The sequence below is a fragment of the Chiloscyllium plagiosum genome, chromosome 40, assembly GCF_004010195.1.
Source record: "Chiloscyllium plagiosum isolate BGI_BamShark_2017 chromosome 40, ASM401019v2, whole genome shotgun sequence".
Classification (NCBI taxonomy): Eukaryota; Metazoa; Chordata; class Chondrichthyes; order Orectolobiformes; family Hemiscylliidae; genus Chiloscyllium; species Chiloscyllium plagiosum.
This window is the reverse complement of record NC_057749.1, coordinates 22,496,603-22,512,586: the sequence shown is the minus strand read 5'-3', so window position 1 is coordinate 22,512,586 and position 15,984 is coordinate 22,496,603. Positions and strand designations below refer to the sequence as shown.

The following is a 15,984-nucleotide window of genomic DNA, read 5'->3' as shown; positions in this document are numbered from 1 at the left end:
ACACTGTCTCACACACAAACATACTCATATGTATACACACACATTCTCTCTCTCACACACACTATTTCACACATAAACATACACACACACACGTACATATCCTCAAAGACACACACAACCACTCACGCACACAGGCATACACTCTCTCTCACACACAGAGACACACTCTCACTCTCTCTCATACACAGACACGATCTATCACATACACACGCTCCCTCATACACACACTCCCTCATACACACACTCCCTCATACACACACTCCCTCATATACACACACACATACATACACCCCATAGTAATATGTTGCACATGTACACTTTCCCTCAGGTGCTATTAGGGGCACTTCCCATGATCGATGTGGACATAACAAGATGTGAAAGGCAAATAGCTAACACCAAAGTATGATCAGAATATAATAACAGGATGTGAGGTTTTGTGGACAGGGAATGCACTTGCGTGTTGGTGAGTGAAAGATGCACCTGCATCACACACAGACCCATCAGCCTCCCCTAAGGAGATGGGCTAGTATATGCCTCAGAAGACAGGGAGGGGGGAGAGTTGGAGGGGCAGGTGTTCATGCTATCAAAACACCCTTTACATTTTGATAACTCTTTGCATCAGCTTACTCCTCTAAATAGAAGGCACTTTCGATCAAGCAGTGGAAATGCAGAGTTACTCAGTTTCGTAACCCAAAGCATATAAAATGAAATTTGAGGTTTTGATTGTTGACCAGGATTTTACAGCGAGTTATGGTGCGATGTGTTCTTGATAGCCACTTAACGTACACTCAATAATTCAGAGGCTTGTCTGACTATATTTTATTCCCTTTTGACTTGTTTGATTTCTAAACTGAAAGAAAACAGTAAAGTTTCTCTTTGCAGCTTATTATGAAACGTCCACTTAAAAAAGGAGACCTTTGGGAACATTTGTGTATTCTCCATCAGGGGCAGATCCCTTGAAGAATAATCTGCCTTTTGAAATACAGCTGCTAACTGCACAAGATTGCAATGTTAAAACTGAGCCAAAATCAACGAGGTAAAAAGCAATGACTGCAGATGCTGGAAACCAGATTCTGGATAGTGGTGCTGGAAGAGCACAGCAGTTCAGGCAGCATCCAAGGGACTTTCTCCCCACCCCCACCCTCCTCTAGCTTATCTCTCCACGCTCCAGGCTCACTGCCTTTATTCCTGATGAAGGGCTTTTGCCCGAAACGTCGATTTCGAAGCTCCTTGGATGCTGCCTGAACTGCTGTGCTCTTCCAGCACTAATCCAGAATGAGCCAACATCAAGTGGAACAGCCAACATATTCCATAGAAGGGTCACTGGACTCGAAATGTTAGCTCTGTTGCTTTCTCCGCAGCCGTGGCCAGAGTTTCTTCAGCAATTCCTGCTTTTGAGGTTATGAAGGATTTTAACAGAGTCAGTACTGCCAATGAGATAAATCAGATGATGCAGGTTAAAGGTCATGAGCTAAAGAATCAGAGTGGGGGTTATGAGAACTGGTTTTACACAGTCATTTCTTAAGATCTGGATTGCATAGCATGTAAGTGGCGATGGCATGCTGGCTCAGTGATTAGCACTAATGCCCACTAGTACCAGATACCTGGGTTCGATTCCACCCTCGGGTGACTGGGGGGAGGGGTTGTACTTTCTCCCCATGTCTGCTTGGGTTTCCTCCAAATGCTCCAGGTTCCTCCCATTGTCCAAAGGTGTGCAGGATTAGATAGGCTGGCCATGCTAAATTATCCATAGTGTCCAGAGATGTGTAGGCTAGGTGGATTAACCATGGGAAATATAGGGTAAAGGTCTGGGTGGGGGTTCCCTTCAGAGGGTCAGTACAGACTCAATGGGCCAAATGGCCTGCTTCCACACTGTAAGGATTCTATGAAAGGTGGGAACAGGTTGAGCATGATCTTCTAAGAGGCAGTTCAATAGATAATTTATTTTTAATTTTTTAATGGATGTGGGCATCATTGGCAAAACCAATCTTTCCTGCCCTTCCCTTGAACTTTGTCTTCTGAAATGATGCAATGAAGAGTTATCCACATGGCTGTGAATCAGATCAATAAGTAGGGCCAATTTTCGTTCCCTATGGGACGTTAACAAACGGCCAGCAATCGAAGCTTTCAATGTCACTGAGATTAGTGTTATACTCCAGGAGCATTTATTGACGTGAAGTTCAATCAGTGGTGACCTGCACCCCCGAAACATTATCATGTCTTTCTGGATCGCCAATCCAGTGACGTTATTGCTGTGCTGCTGAAAAGGAAACATTATGGAGAAGGAATAGAGGTTACAGTGGGCTCAATGGTTGTGATGCAAGTTGGTAAATTCTCTCCAACCGACTAAACCCGAGCTGTATCAACAGGAACACGAGAGAATGTCCTGATTATATTTCGTACACACACTGTCAGTTCAATTCACACCAAATGACGCATACTTACTGAATATTTTGATTCAAATGATAGATGCTGATTGATCTGAGTTGACAGTTGGGCTCTTTATTGAAAGTCATGAAATTTCAGTCGTGGAAAACAAAAATGAGAAATAGCTTTCACTGACACAGCATTTTGCAGAATCTCAAGATCTCTCGAAGTGAACCACAACTAAAGAGATACTTTTTGGAAGAGTGATCACAGTTGGACTGTAGGCAATTAGTACACAGCAAGGTGGCACAAACATAATCATCAGTTAATCTGTTTTTAATGATGTTGATTGAGGGAAAAGTAATGAGCAGGACACTGAAGAAAGCAAGTGCAATTTCAGCATTTATTGCAAAAGGAACAGAGTATGAAAGTGTCACTGCAATTGTACCAGGTATTAGTGAGTTAAAAAAATCACACAGCACCAGGTTATAGTCCAACAGGTTTAATCAGAAGCACACTAGCTTTCAGAGTGACGCTCCTTCATCGTTTGGTTGTGACCCACTACCACTTGATGAAGGAGCGGCGCTCCGAAAGCTAGTGCTTCCAAATAAACCTGTTGGACTATAAACTGGTGCTGTATGATTTTTAACTTTGTCCACCCCAGTCCAACACCGGCACCTCCAAATCGTGAGGTATTAGTGAGATCGCATCTGTGGATCTGTACATCTTTTGGTCCCTTTGCTTGAAAAGGGATGTAGTTGTATTGGAGACAGTTCCAAAAAAGGTTCACTGAATTAATTCCAGAGGTTGAGGAGTTTGTCTTTTGAAGAGAGATTGAGCAGTTTAGGCCTGTACTCTCTGGTGTTTGAATAAATGAGAGGAGATGTAGTTGAGGTGAATAAGATGCGATTGATAATGTCAGAGGGTGTTTCCTCCTGTGGCTCAATCTGGAGGGAGAAGCCACTGATGAAAAGTCACTGGATTTGAAATATTAGCTCTGCTTTCTTCCCATTGATTCTGCCAGGCCTGCTGAGTTTCTCCAGCCATTTCTGTTTTTAGGACAGACCCAATTTACTGCCCATTCAGTCTACACTCATTCATCAGCAAAGAAATGGAAGAGGCCACCAGTGTTACCAAGCGACACCTGCTCAGCAGTAACCTGCTCAGAGTCGTGCAGTTTGGGTTCTGCTAGGGCCACTCCGCTGAATTCCAGGGGAGAGAGGAGAGTGTGGCATCTAGGAGCCCGAGCAAAACTGGAGTCATTGGGGAATCCGGGTAAACTCTCTGCTGGTTGGCGTCCTACCTGGCATATAGGACGACAGTTGTGGTTGTTGGAGGTCAATCATCTCAGCTCCAGGATGTCTCTGCAGAAGTTCCTCAGGGTAGTGTCCTAGGCCCAACTACCTTCAGCTGCTTCATCATAAGGTCAGACAGAGGGTTGTGTACCGATGATTGCACAGTATTTAGCACCATTCACGACTCCTCAGACACTGAAATCCTCCTGTCCCGTTTGACCCAGACCTGGACAATATCTAGATTTGGCCTGATACAGCAAGTAACTTTCAAGCCGCATGGTGCCAGGTAATGACCATATTCTAAACAACGGAATCTAACCACCACCCCTTTCACCCAAGTCTCCCATCATCAGCATCCTAGGGGTTACCATTGGCCAGAAACTGAACTGAACCAGCCGTATAACACGATGGCTGCAAGAGCAGGTCAGAGGCAAGTAACTCCACTCCTGCCTCCCTAAAGCCTATCCGCCATCCACAAAGCTCAAATCAGAATCCAGTGAAATACAAGGGATGAGTGTATCTCAAGAAGCTTGACACCATCTACAGAAAAGCATCCCACCTGATCTGTACCCCATCCAACACGATTCACTTCCTCCACCACTGATGCTCAGCAGTGCGTACTAAGGTAACTCCACTGAAATAACTCATAAGTCCCCCTTTATTTACTTGTGGAGAATCTTTGCCACTGATCCAGCTCTCTGAGTGAACAGAACCTCCCCTGACACTCCTGTCCTTATAGGAGAAAGTGAGAACTGCAGATGCTGGAGATCAGACTCGAGAGTGTGGTGCTGGAAAAGCACAGCAGGTCAGGCAGCATCTAAGGATGCTGTGCTTTTCCAGCACCACACTCTCGACTCCGTATGTCAGCCGGGGCTCTCTAATTAGTCCAGATTAACAGCCCCCAATCAGGGAACTCATATTCTGTGAGGTCCACCTGGCTGACCTTGTTACAATTGCTCCACGGACAAGATACACGGCAATAATTCACCAAGACTCTTTGAAACCCCGTCCAAACCCCTTGACCACTACCATCAAGAAAGGCAGTCGATACATGGAGATAACCCCACCTGCAAGTTCCTTCCAAGTCACATGGTCTCAAAACGATGTTATCTTCCCAGTGCTGTCATTGGTCAAAATCACGGAACTCTCTCAGAGCATTGTGGGTGTGCTGACATCCCCAAGTATTGCAACCGTTCAACAAGCCAGCTCAGCGTCAACCTCTTCAGGTCAGTATAGAGTCATAGAGATGTACAGCACAGAAACAGACCCTTCGGTCCATGCCGACCAGATATGCCAACCCAATCTTGTCCCATCTGCCAGCACCCGGCCCATATCCCTCCAAACCCTTCCTATTCATATACCCATCCAAATGCCTTTCAAATGTTGCAGTCGTACCAGCCTCCACCACTTCCTCTGGCAGCTCATTTGGGTGGGTCATAAATGCTCACCTAGCCAGTGATGCCCACACATCCCATGAACAAATCAGTTTAAAGGGCTTGTCGATGAATGCACCATGTTGAGTGTCATTAATGACTCAAAGCGGCTCAACTCTCGTTGCAGCAAGACCCAGACAACAGCCAGCTCGGGTTGATCAATGGCAAGCAATATTCGCACCACACAAGTGTCAGGCAATGGGTTCGTCCAACAGGAGAGAGTCTAACCATCTCCCCTTGACATTCAGTGATCTTATCCAATGATCCGCACCTTGGAAGTTGTCATTGACCAGAAAATAACTGAATCAGCCCTTATAAACACAGTGGCTACAAGAGCAGATCAGAGGCTAGGAATTCTACGGAATGTAACTCACTTCCTGACGCCCCAGAGTCTCTCCACCATCTACAAGGCACAAGTCAGGAGTGTGATGGGATACTCCCCACATATCTGGATGGGTGCAGCTCCAACAACACTCGAGAAGCTTGACAGCATCTGGGACAAGACAGCGAATTTGGTTAGCATCCAGCATCACCTTCCATGACAGGCACACAGTGACAGCAGTGTGCACCATCTCACTCACGAGGGCTTCATCAGTTTCCAACCCTACAGCCTCTACTATCCAAGGACAGCAGGCATGTGGGAATGCAAGTATCTGCAGGCTCTCCTCAGACTCATCCTGGCTTGAAAATATTTCACTCTTCCTTCATTGTCACTCTGTCCTAAACTGAGAACTCCCTTTTTAACCAGCATTGAGGTTGCATGTGTACCATTCAGTAAGGCATCTCACAACCACCTCCTCAATAGGATGGGCAATAAATGTCCATCCAAACCCCATGACCTCTACCATCGAGAAGGGGAAGGGCAGTCGATACATGGGGACAACACCATTTGCCAGTGATGCTCATATGCTGTGAAAGAGTAAAATGAGGTATTACCATTCTCATAGTGCAACAGTCCTTCCAGACTGCCCCTATGACAGTGCAGCACTCCCTGTGTACAGAGTCTGTGATGGTACAATACTCCATCTGTACTGCCACTCTGACAGTACAGCACTCCCTCTGCACTGCCCCTCCAACAGTGTAGATCCATACTGCCCCTCAGATAGAAAAGGCCCCATGACATTGTAACACTCCCTCCTCTGATAGCTCTCTCAATCATGGGTTGGAATATCAGCCAGTATCACAGGCTCAAGTGTGACTTGAACTCATAAACTTTAACTCAAACACGAGGAAGCATCACTGATTTGATTTCCTGTTAGTTTGATATTGTGGCCCCCACCGGCAGGCTGGAATGTGCCAATATTACATGGAATAGAACGTAGAGCAGCTCTCCAGTCAGACATAGGTTCGGGACTACTTGTGACAAGTGCACTGTCTCTGTGCTGGGGATGGAACCATTTATATTTCTCAGGTTTGACCAAAAGGAGAGTGAGAAAGTGATCACTGCAGATGAAGGGCTTATGCCTGAAATGTCGATTCTCCTGCTCCTCGGATGCTGCCTGACCGTTTGTGCTTTTCCAGCGCCACACTCTTCCAAACTGACAATTGTACCTGACAATTGAGGCAGAGACACAGACACTTTGCAACTGTAATGCAAGCTGCTTTTTTTTCCCCTCTTTGCAATGATAGAAAGAATCAGACAGCAGCGAGTGGCAATGAAAATTCAAGGCAGACTTTTCGATAGGAACTTTAAAAGCTTCAGGGAGTAACAATATTAACCAGGATCAGCAAGGGGCAGCTGCTGCAGTTTTGGAACCGATACTTTCGTACTTGAGTAGTTTTGGTCAAATCATTTCTGTGCTTGTCCATTTCGTCTCTCGGGAGGGTGAGGCTTCAATGTCGCCTTCCTGCTAGTCAGACTGAGGACTGTCATCACGTTTCTCAGCTCTGGAAATACACAGTCAGTCAACTGGGAAAGAGGAATTGCAACTCTATAATCTGAGGTGTCACACTGGTCAGTTACACTGTTGGTAATGGACCTGATTAGAGGTGAGAGTGTGGTGCTGGAAAAGCACAGCAGGTCAGGCAGCATCCGAGAAACAGGAGAATGGCCGGTTTTATCGCTGATTAGAGGGCATGGCAGCAATAACAGTGACTCACCTCCATGATAGCTACCCTACCTCTGGACTAGGAGGGCTAGATTCAAGTCGCGCCTGCTCCAGAGGTGATTCATAACATCTCTGAACAAGTTGATTTAAAAAGATACCTTTACAAGCAGGGATCCATTAGGGTCCACAGTCGTTTGTCATTTATACAAATGATTTGGATGAGAATATAGGAAACAGGGCTAGTAAGTTTGCAGATGACACCAAAATTGGTGGTGTAGTCGACAGTGAGGAAGGTTATCTAAGACCACAATGGGATCTTGATCATTTGCGCCAAAGGGCTGAAGTGTGGCAAATGGAGTTTAATTTAAATAAATGCGAGATGTTGCATTTTGGTAAGACGAACAAGGGCAGGACTTATACAATTAATGGTGGGGCCCTGGATACTGTTGTAGAACATAGAGACCCAGAGGTTCAGGCACATAGTTCATTGAAATGTGCACCACAGGCAGACAGAGCAGTAAGGAAGGCATTCAGCACACTTGCCTTCATTGCTTGCATCATTGAGTAAAGGAATTGGAATGCCACACTGCAGCAGTTGTATAGAACATTGGTGAGGCCACTTTTAGAGGGAGATGGGCCAAAGGCAGGCAAATGGAACTAGTGTAGTTTGAGGAACTTGATCGGCTTGGATGAGTTGGACCCAAGGGTCTGTTTCCGTGTTGCATGACTCTATGACACTGAGTTACCTGCAGCAGGTCAAACACAGAAAGAGCCATCTAGCGACCCTGAGCTGTCATGTCGCCACGTGGGAACTTGGGAATGTGTTCTTAACAGATCAGTGTGTTTTTCTTAAGCCTGGTTCCCAGCAGCTTCTCGGGTGACATCTGTGACACTGGGCTCAACTCAGGTGTTTGAGCTGAAATATTACGAAATGAAACCTCGCGATTTTAGCATGCTGCCAGATTTGCAACTTGCGACTTTGCAAATGCAAATTGCACGTAAGCTACAGCTTAACCGAATGACATTTTCCAACTGGGCTTTGCAGCTGCCCTTTGGGAACCTCAATAACCGTTTTCAGAGCTACACTGCCACCTCTTGCTGTCTCCTTGTAACTGCAGAAGAAAAGAAAGCTGGCCGGATCTTAACAGGAACTGCCCTGCAGGGATTGACTGGGTGATGCCAGGAGAATGTTTCCTCTTGTGGTCATCCAGAATGAAGGGTCACAGTTTCAAAACCTAGGGATCTCCCACTTAGGACTTAGGAATATTTTTCTGTTGAGGCATTGTCGGTCTGTGGAATTCTTTTCCTCAGCCCCCGCAGTGGCTGGGTCGTTCAAGGTTGAGGGACTGATTAAGTCGACAGAGGATTTGTGCATGGTGGGGGTGAGACAGGAAAATGGAGTAGAGGCCACAATCGAATTGACCAAGAGCTGATCCATACAGCACTGCAGATTCGAGCGACTGAAATGTAACTTCTAACTCGTACATTCTTGTCTGTGTGGAGTTAGAATTTAGGATTAGCTTCATTGCCTCATGTACTCACATGAGGAATCGCCACTCACGATGGCTAGGTACAGACTCCTACATCTACATTCTCAGGGAGAAAAGAATTAGAAAAATAAAGAAATAAAAAGTTCAGAATAACAGTCCTTCCTGCCCAGTCCACAATGGCACCTAACCTCCAGGCAACAGCAGCCCTGGTTCCATTCCGCACCGGGCCCTGACTCCAGGCCGCACCGGGCCCTGACTTCATTCCACACCGAGCCCTGACTCCAGGCCACACCAGTCCTGATTCAAGGCCGCACCGTGCCCTGACTCCATTCCACACTGAGCCGTGCCTCCAGGCAGCACCAGCCCTGACTCCAGGCCGCACCGGACCCTGACTCCATTCCACACCGATTCCCCTGACTGCGCCTTGAGACTATAGAGGTTGGGAGACCGCTCTGGAATCATCTTGACGCCAAGTGTCCACGCTGAGGCCACGCCGGGTCAAGAGAGTGCCATGTCGGGCCACCAGCACCACCAGACTGGACTGAGAGCAGAGGGTCCTTTGAGGGGGAGGTGCAGAGAAGAAAAGGAGAGAAGGCCAGAAAATGATTGGGGAAACAAGACTGTAATGAATAAAGTTCTGTCCAGTGAAGCTAATTTCGATAAATCATCCCATTAGCCAAGTGAATCTCTGACTTGCCTCCAATGACAAAATATTATGGAGTGTTCCTGCAACAAAAGTAACTCAGAGCTGGTCATTGAGAGATGAGCAGATAGACAGCTGATATGTCAGGGGAATCTGGTGACAATGTGACAACCCAGAGAATGTGAGGACTGCAGATGCTGGAGATCAGAGTCAAAATGTTTCGAGCATAGGCTCTTCATCATTTCAGATAAAGGGCTTATGCCCGAAACGTCGACTCTCCTTGTCCTCGGATGCTGCCTGACCAGCTGAGCTTTTCCAGTGCCACACTTTGTGGCAAAGTAACAAGCATGATTCCAAGTGCTTACATTTGGAAGTCAGGCTGAAATAACTCCACAGAGGTCAGTGTCCCATTACCAAATCACCCTTTATGTACACGTGGAGAGTCCTTGACTCTGGCACAGCCTCATCAGAGTCAGCGCCCAGAGTATAAGAACCCCTGACCCTCCTGTTTATTTTTTTTTAATTTTTTTTTAAGCATGTCACGTCGGTAAATGGTGACCGGGGGAGACCTTGTGAAATTGTTTCCATTGTCTGCTGAAATGACTCCACAGGAGCCGGTATCCCATCACTAAGTCATTCTTCATTCACACGTGAAGAATCCTTGACCCTGACCCTCCTGTTTAGATCTGTCAGCCAGGGCTTCCTGATTGGACCAGATTAACAGCCCCAATCAGGGAACCCATATTCTATGAGGTCCACCTGGCTGTCCTTGTTACAGTCACTGCACAGAGTATGGTCTGTTTGTAATGGGGATGTGGGTGCGATCTATTTGTAATGGGGATGTGGGTGCGGTCTGTTTGTAATGGGGATGTAAGTGCAGTCTGTTTGTAATGGGGATGTGGGTGCGGTCTATTTGTAATGGGGATGTGAGTGCGGTCTATTTGTAATGGGGATGTGAGTGCGGTCTGTTTGTAATGGGGATGAGAGTGTGGTCTGTTTGTAATGGGGATGTGGGCGTGGTCTGTTTGTAATGGGGTGTGGGTGTGCTCTGTTTGTAATAGAGATGTGGGTGTGGACTGTTTGTAATGGGAATGTGGGTGTGGCCTGTTTGTAATGGAGATATGAGTGTGGCCTGTTTGTAATGGAGAGATGGTTGTGTGGCCTGTTTGTAATGGAGAGATGGTTGTGTGGCCTGTTTGTAATGGGGGTGTAGATGCGGTCTGTTTGTAATGGGATTGTGAGTGTGATCTGCTCTCACAGGAAGAAATATGTTTGCAAGGAAGGTTTAGTAAATAGAAGTAAGTCCATGAGAGTCAGGTATGTTGTAGTTACCTGCACAATCCATCACCCCAGATCTTTAAGCTAAGTGATTTCGAGCTGCACGTTGATTGCTTGTGCTTCTGGTCATGAGTCCAAAGGAGTTCCCAACCCTAATGTGCAGTGTCACGGGATGCACACACGTGTACACGACCCTGGACAGTGCTGAGAGAGCAGACCCTACGTATGCATGGACACATAGGTGCACAGTACTCATTGACTGGATTTTCCAGATCGTGGTGAAGCCAGGGTCATTGGGAAAGATCACAAGGACCTCTCAATCTCGGCAACATGGACTCCCCATTTCCCATTGCAGTTTCAATCTAACAGCAAATTAGGGGGATCTCCATGCATCAAACAACAGTGATGTCATTCAAACAACCTGGCAGTGAAATATTACCATTGGCAGCAAACCAGTAATCTTAAATATAAAACCCAAAAATAACAGAGTGGATTTCATGTTTCTTGACTGCGTGGGTTTCCTCCGGGTGCTCCGGTTTCCTCCCACAATCCAAAAATGTGCAGGTTAGGTGAATTGGCCGTGCTAAATTGCCCGTAGTGTTAGGTGAAGAGGTATATGTAGGGGAATGGGTCTGGGTGGGTTGCGCTTCGGCGGATCAGTGTGGACTTGTTGGGCTGAAGGGCCTGTTTCCACACTGTAAGTAATCTAATCTAATCTTGACAGAGTGAGGCCTGTGGAACAAAAACCAAGTGTCAGTTTGCTCTCAGGTTGGCTGCCTGTTTGGCCAGTCACATGTCAGATGGTCAATTAGTGACCATTCAGCAGGAAGAAGGCCAACTAGAAAGTCAAAGGTCGTCTCCGTTCCCCAGTCAGGAGTGTAGGCAGGATGCCATCCAGCACAGGGGTAATAGTCACAAGCAGGGGGTAGGCTACAAAAGCCAGTTGATCTCTGACTTTCAATAAAGACTGACTCTAAGTATATAAAAGAGGCACTGTCACTTTCCCCAGCGAAATCTGCTGAGAAGTAACAGCAAAATGGGAGAACATGAGGACTGCAGATCAGAGTCGAAACGTGTGGCATCCTGAAAAGCACAGCCGGTCAGGCAGTATCCGAGAAGCAGGAAAGTCGACACTTTGGGCATAAGCCCTTCATGAGGAATATGGGGAGGTGGGGGAGTAGGTGGGGTGAGGGTCGGTGCGGCTCATGCCTGAGACGTCAATTCTCCTGCTCCTGGGCTGCTGCCTGACCTGCTGTGTTTTTCCAGCGCCACACTTTTCCACCCGAGTAACAACAAAACACTGTAGATGCTGGAAGCCTCAAGTATAAATAGAAGTTGCTTGAGTTTGTGAAGAGAGAAACAGAGTTCACATTAACCTTTTTCAGATCGCTGGCCGGGTACTGTTAACGATGGCCGTGCTAGGAGGCCTTTCCTTTGCCCTTGTGATGCCTCGTCTGTCGCAGTCATCACGGGGCACTCTGAAACTGCTGAAGACCATAGGATTTAGGAGCTGGAGTAGACCATTCTGCCCCTGAGTGTGCTGTGCCATCAATGAGATCATGGCGGATCTGGTCATCCTCAACGCCACTTTCCCACCTTTTACTACAACCCTTGATTCCCTTTGTTGGTTAAAAATCTGTCTGTCTCATTGGATGTGCCTAATGACCCAGCCTTGACAGCCCTCTGTGGTAAAGATTTCCGCAGATTAATAACCTCCTCACTTCTGCCTTACTCTCAGATTATACCCTCTGGCTTCAACTGTCCCACACAAGGGGAAGCAGCTTCTCTGTATATACCCTGTCAAGTCCCCTTAGAATCTCATATGTTTCAACGAAATGGCCTCTCATCCTTTATCATCTTCTCTGCCTCTTGTCTGACGTCCTAAAACTGCAGTGGACAGTGAAAACTTGCAGATAACTGGGTCTTTAGCAAGTACAAAAGTTTGCAACCTCATTTCAGAACGTTGGTGAGCAACTGATTTCAGCACCCACTTGCTATCTGGGACTGGTAGGATTACCAACCCAACATCACCTCACTTTGTTTTTCATTTACGAGTCTGCCTGATTTGTGGGTTTCAAATCCAGATCAATATTTAGTGAATTTAATAATTGACACACAGTCTATATGGATTTCAGTAAGGCCTTTGGTAAGGTTCCACATGATAGGCTGCTCTGGAAGGTTAGATCGCATGGAATCCGGGGGGAGCTGGCAAATTGGATACACAATTGGCTTGTTGGTAGGAAGCAGAGGGGAATAATGGAAGGATGCTGTTGGATTGGAGGTCTGTGACTAATGGAGTGCCCCAGGGGTCAGTGCTGGGCCCAGCGCTGTTTGTTATCTGTATCAATGGTTTGGATGAGAATGTACAAGGCATGATTAGTAAGTTGCAGATGATACTAAAATAGGCGATATCGTGGGCAGTGAGGAAGGTGCTCAGAAATTGCAGCAGGGCCTTGATCATTTGGGGAAGTGGGCTGAGAAATGGCAAATGGAGTTTAATAGATAAGTGTGAGGTCTTGCATTTTGGAAAGTCAAATCAAGGTAGGAGTTTCATCTTGATTGGCAGGGCCTAAAGGAGTGTAGTGGAACAGAGGGACCTTGCAGTTCAGGTGCACGGTTCTCTGAAAGTGGAGTCCCAGGTAGACAGGGCAGTGAAGGAGGCTTTTGGCACACTGGCCTTCATCAGTCAGGGCATTGGGTAGAGAAGTTGGAAAGTTATGTTGGATTTGTACAGGGTGTTGGTGAGGTTGACTTGGAGTATTGTGTTCAGTTTTGATCACCTTGCTATAGGATGGATGTTATTAAACTGGAAAGAGTGCAGAAGAAATTTACAAGGATGTTGCCAGGACTCAAGGGTCTAAGTTATGGGGAGAGGCTGGACAAACTAGGACTTAGTTCTTTAGAGAGTAGGAAACTGAGGGAGAATCTTATGGAAGTGATTAAGATCACGAGAGTCATGGATAGGGTGAATGCACTCAGTCTTTTTCCCAGTGTTGGGGAAGCTAGGACGAGAGGGCATCAGTTTAAGGATAGAGGGAATAGAATAAAAGGGAACCTGAGGAACACCATTTTTACACACAGGGTGGTACACGTGTGGAATGAGCTGCCAGTGGAAGTGGTTGAGGCGGGTACATTAACAACATTTAAAAGGCATTTGGACAAATACACGGACAGGAAAAGTTTAGAAGGATATGTGCCAAGTGCAGGGAAATGGGGTTAGTGTGGACGGACATTTTGATCAGTAGGGACCAGTTAGGGCCAAAGGGCCTGTCTCCGTGTTATCGGACTTTATGACACTATGACATGTACACAAATCCAAAGATGTACAGGTTGGGTGAATTGGCCATTCTAAATTATCTGTAGTGTCCAGGGACGTGCAGGCTGGGTGGTTATGGGGTGCTGGATCCAGGTGAGGTATTCTTCAAAGGGTTGGTGCAGACTCGCTGGGCTGAATGGCCTCTTTCTGCGTTGAAGGAGATGAAGTTAGAAACCGAGAAAGCAAACTTTAATTTGCTTAATTCTTTTAAAAATGTGTCGAATTTATTGTCACAGTGGAGAAATTTGATTTGATTTGATTTATTATTGTCACGCACCTACGTACAGTGAAAGATTCTGTTTTGCTTGCAGTGCAGACAGACCATAATCATACAAAGTGCATCAGGGTAATGGAACAGAGCGAGGAATGCAATATTCATATGCAAAGAAAGTGCACAAAAAGCAAGATTTGACATTCCGTTGATATAAAACAATGCTTTTGGAGTGAATAAGATAGATTGGCTGCAATAATTCTGCCATTGACCCACATTCCACATTTCCATGAACCATTATTAGTTTAATGTTCAAAGTTTGTGAGAAGATTTGTAGCTCGGGTGCTCGTTGTTGTGGTTCTGTTCGCCGAGCTGGGAATTTGTGTTGCAGACGTTTAGTCCCCTGTCTGGGTGACATCCTCAGTGCTTGGGAGCCTCCTGTGACGCGCTTCTGTGATCTTTCCTCCGGCATTTGTAGTGGTTTGAATCTGCCGCTTCCGGTTGTCAGTTCCAGCTGTCCGCTGCAGTGGTCGGTATATTGGGTCCAGGTCAACGTGCTTATTGATTGAATCTGTGGATGAGTGCCATGCCTCTCGGAATTCCCTGGCTGTTCTCTACTATTATAGGACAAGCCAAACAGAGAACAGCCAGGGAATTCCTAGAGTCGTGGCACTCATCCACAGATTCAATCAATAAGCACATCGACCTGGACCCAATATACCGATCACTGCAGCGGACAGCTGGAACTGACAACCGGAAGCGGTAGAGACAAACCACTATAAGTGCCGGAGGAAAGATCACAGAAGCGCTTCACAGAAGGCTCCCAAGCACTGAGGATGTCACCTAGACAGGGGACGAAGAATTCCCTGGCTGTTCTCTACTATTATAGGACAAGCCAAACAGAGAATGTCTGCAACACAAATTCCCAGCTCGGCGAACAGAGCCACAACAATAGTTTAACGTTTTCAAAGATTTTTACATGAAAACAAAATGTGTAAGCATGAGAGCTCTTAGTGATTGCATTGATTTACCATTGATTTGCCTCTAAGAGGACATCGGCAGAGTCCACTTCACAGAAGCTGAGAATTATTGAGAGCAACTCAAGTAGGGGTTGCACAGTGCTGCCTCACAGCACTGGGGACCCGGGTTCGATTCAAGCCTTGGACCACTGTCTGTCTGAAGTTTCCATGTTTTCCCTGTGTTGGGTTTCCTCCCACAGTCCAAAGATGTGCAGGTTAGGTGATTGGACTTGCTAAATGCAGGGTTACAGGGATGGAGTGAGTCTAGGTGGAGTGCTCTGTGGAAGGTTGGTGCAGAATGAATGACCTCTTGCTGCACTGTAGGGATTCTAAAACATATTCATAACGTCGTGTCCAAGTATGGACTCCATTGTCTTCCATTCCAGTGATGGTGAATGGTGACTGTCTCCACTTCTCTGCTGATGCAAAATCTAGGCCACTCTATCGTTCTGAAAGAAGTGGTTTTGTTCAGCTAGAATTGATCCAACACTATTGGTGCTCATCCTCAATTCTGCTCCCTCATGCATTCGCCAAACGTCCTTAAGCAATCTGACCCCATGATTTTGTTTCTTACCTAAAAACGAGTAGTTACCTAACACTGTCAGTCAGGGTGTTCTGCATTAAACAAAAACTTACTGTCTGGCTTGACACCTTCAGAAATCTTGAAAGCCATGAATTGACCCACATTCCACATTTCCATGAACCATTATTAGTTTAATGTTCAAAGTTTGGGTGAAGATTTGTAGCTCGGGTGCTCGTTGTTGTGGTTCTGTTCGCCGAGCTGGGAATTTGTGTTGCAGACTTTTCGTCCCCTGTCTAGGTGACATCCTCAGTGCTTGGGAGCCTCCTGTGAAGTGCTTCTGTGATCTTTCCTCCGGCATTTA

The 15,984-nt window shown here is 46.4% G+C and overlaps 1 protein-coding gene across 3 annotated transcripts in view; it reads left to right on the top strand.

Moving 5' to 3' along the window:
• roraa (RAR-related orphan receptor A, paralog a) overlaps positions 1-15,984 on the top strand; it is a 685,365-nt gene that overhangs the window by 593,363 nt on the left and 76,018 nt on the right. The window lies entirely within an intron of this gene.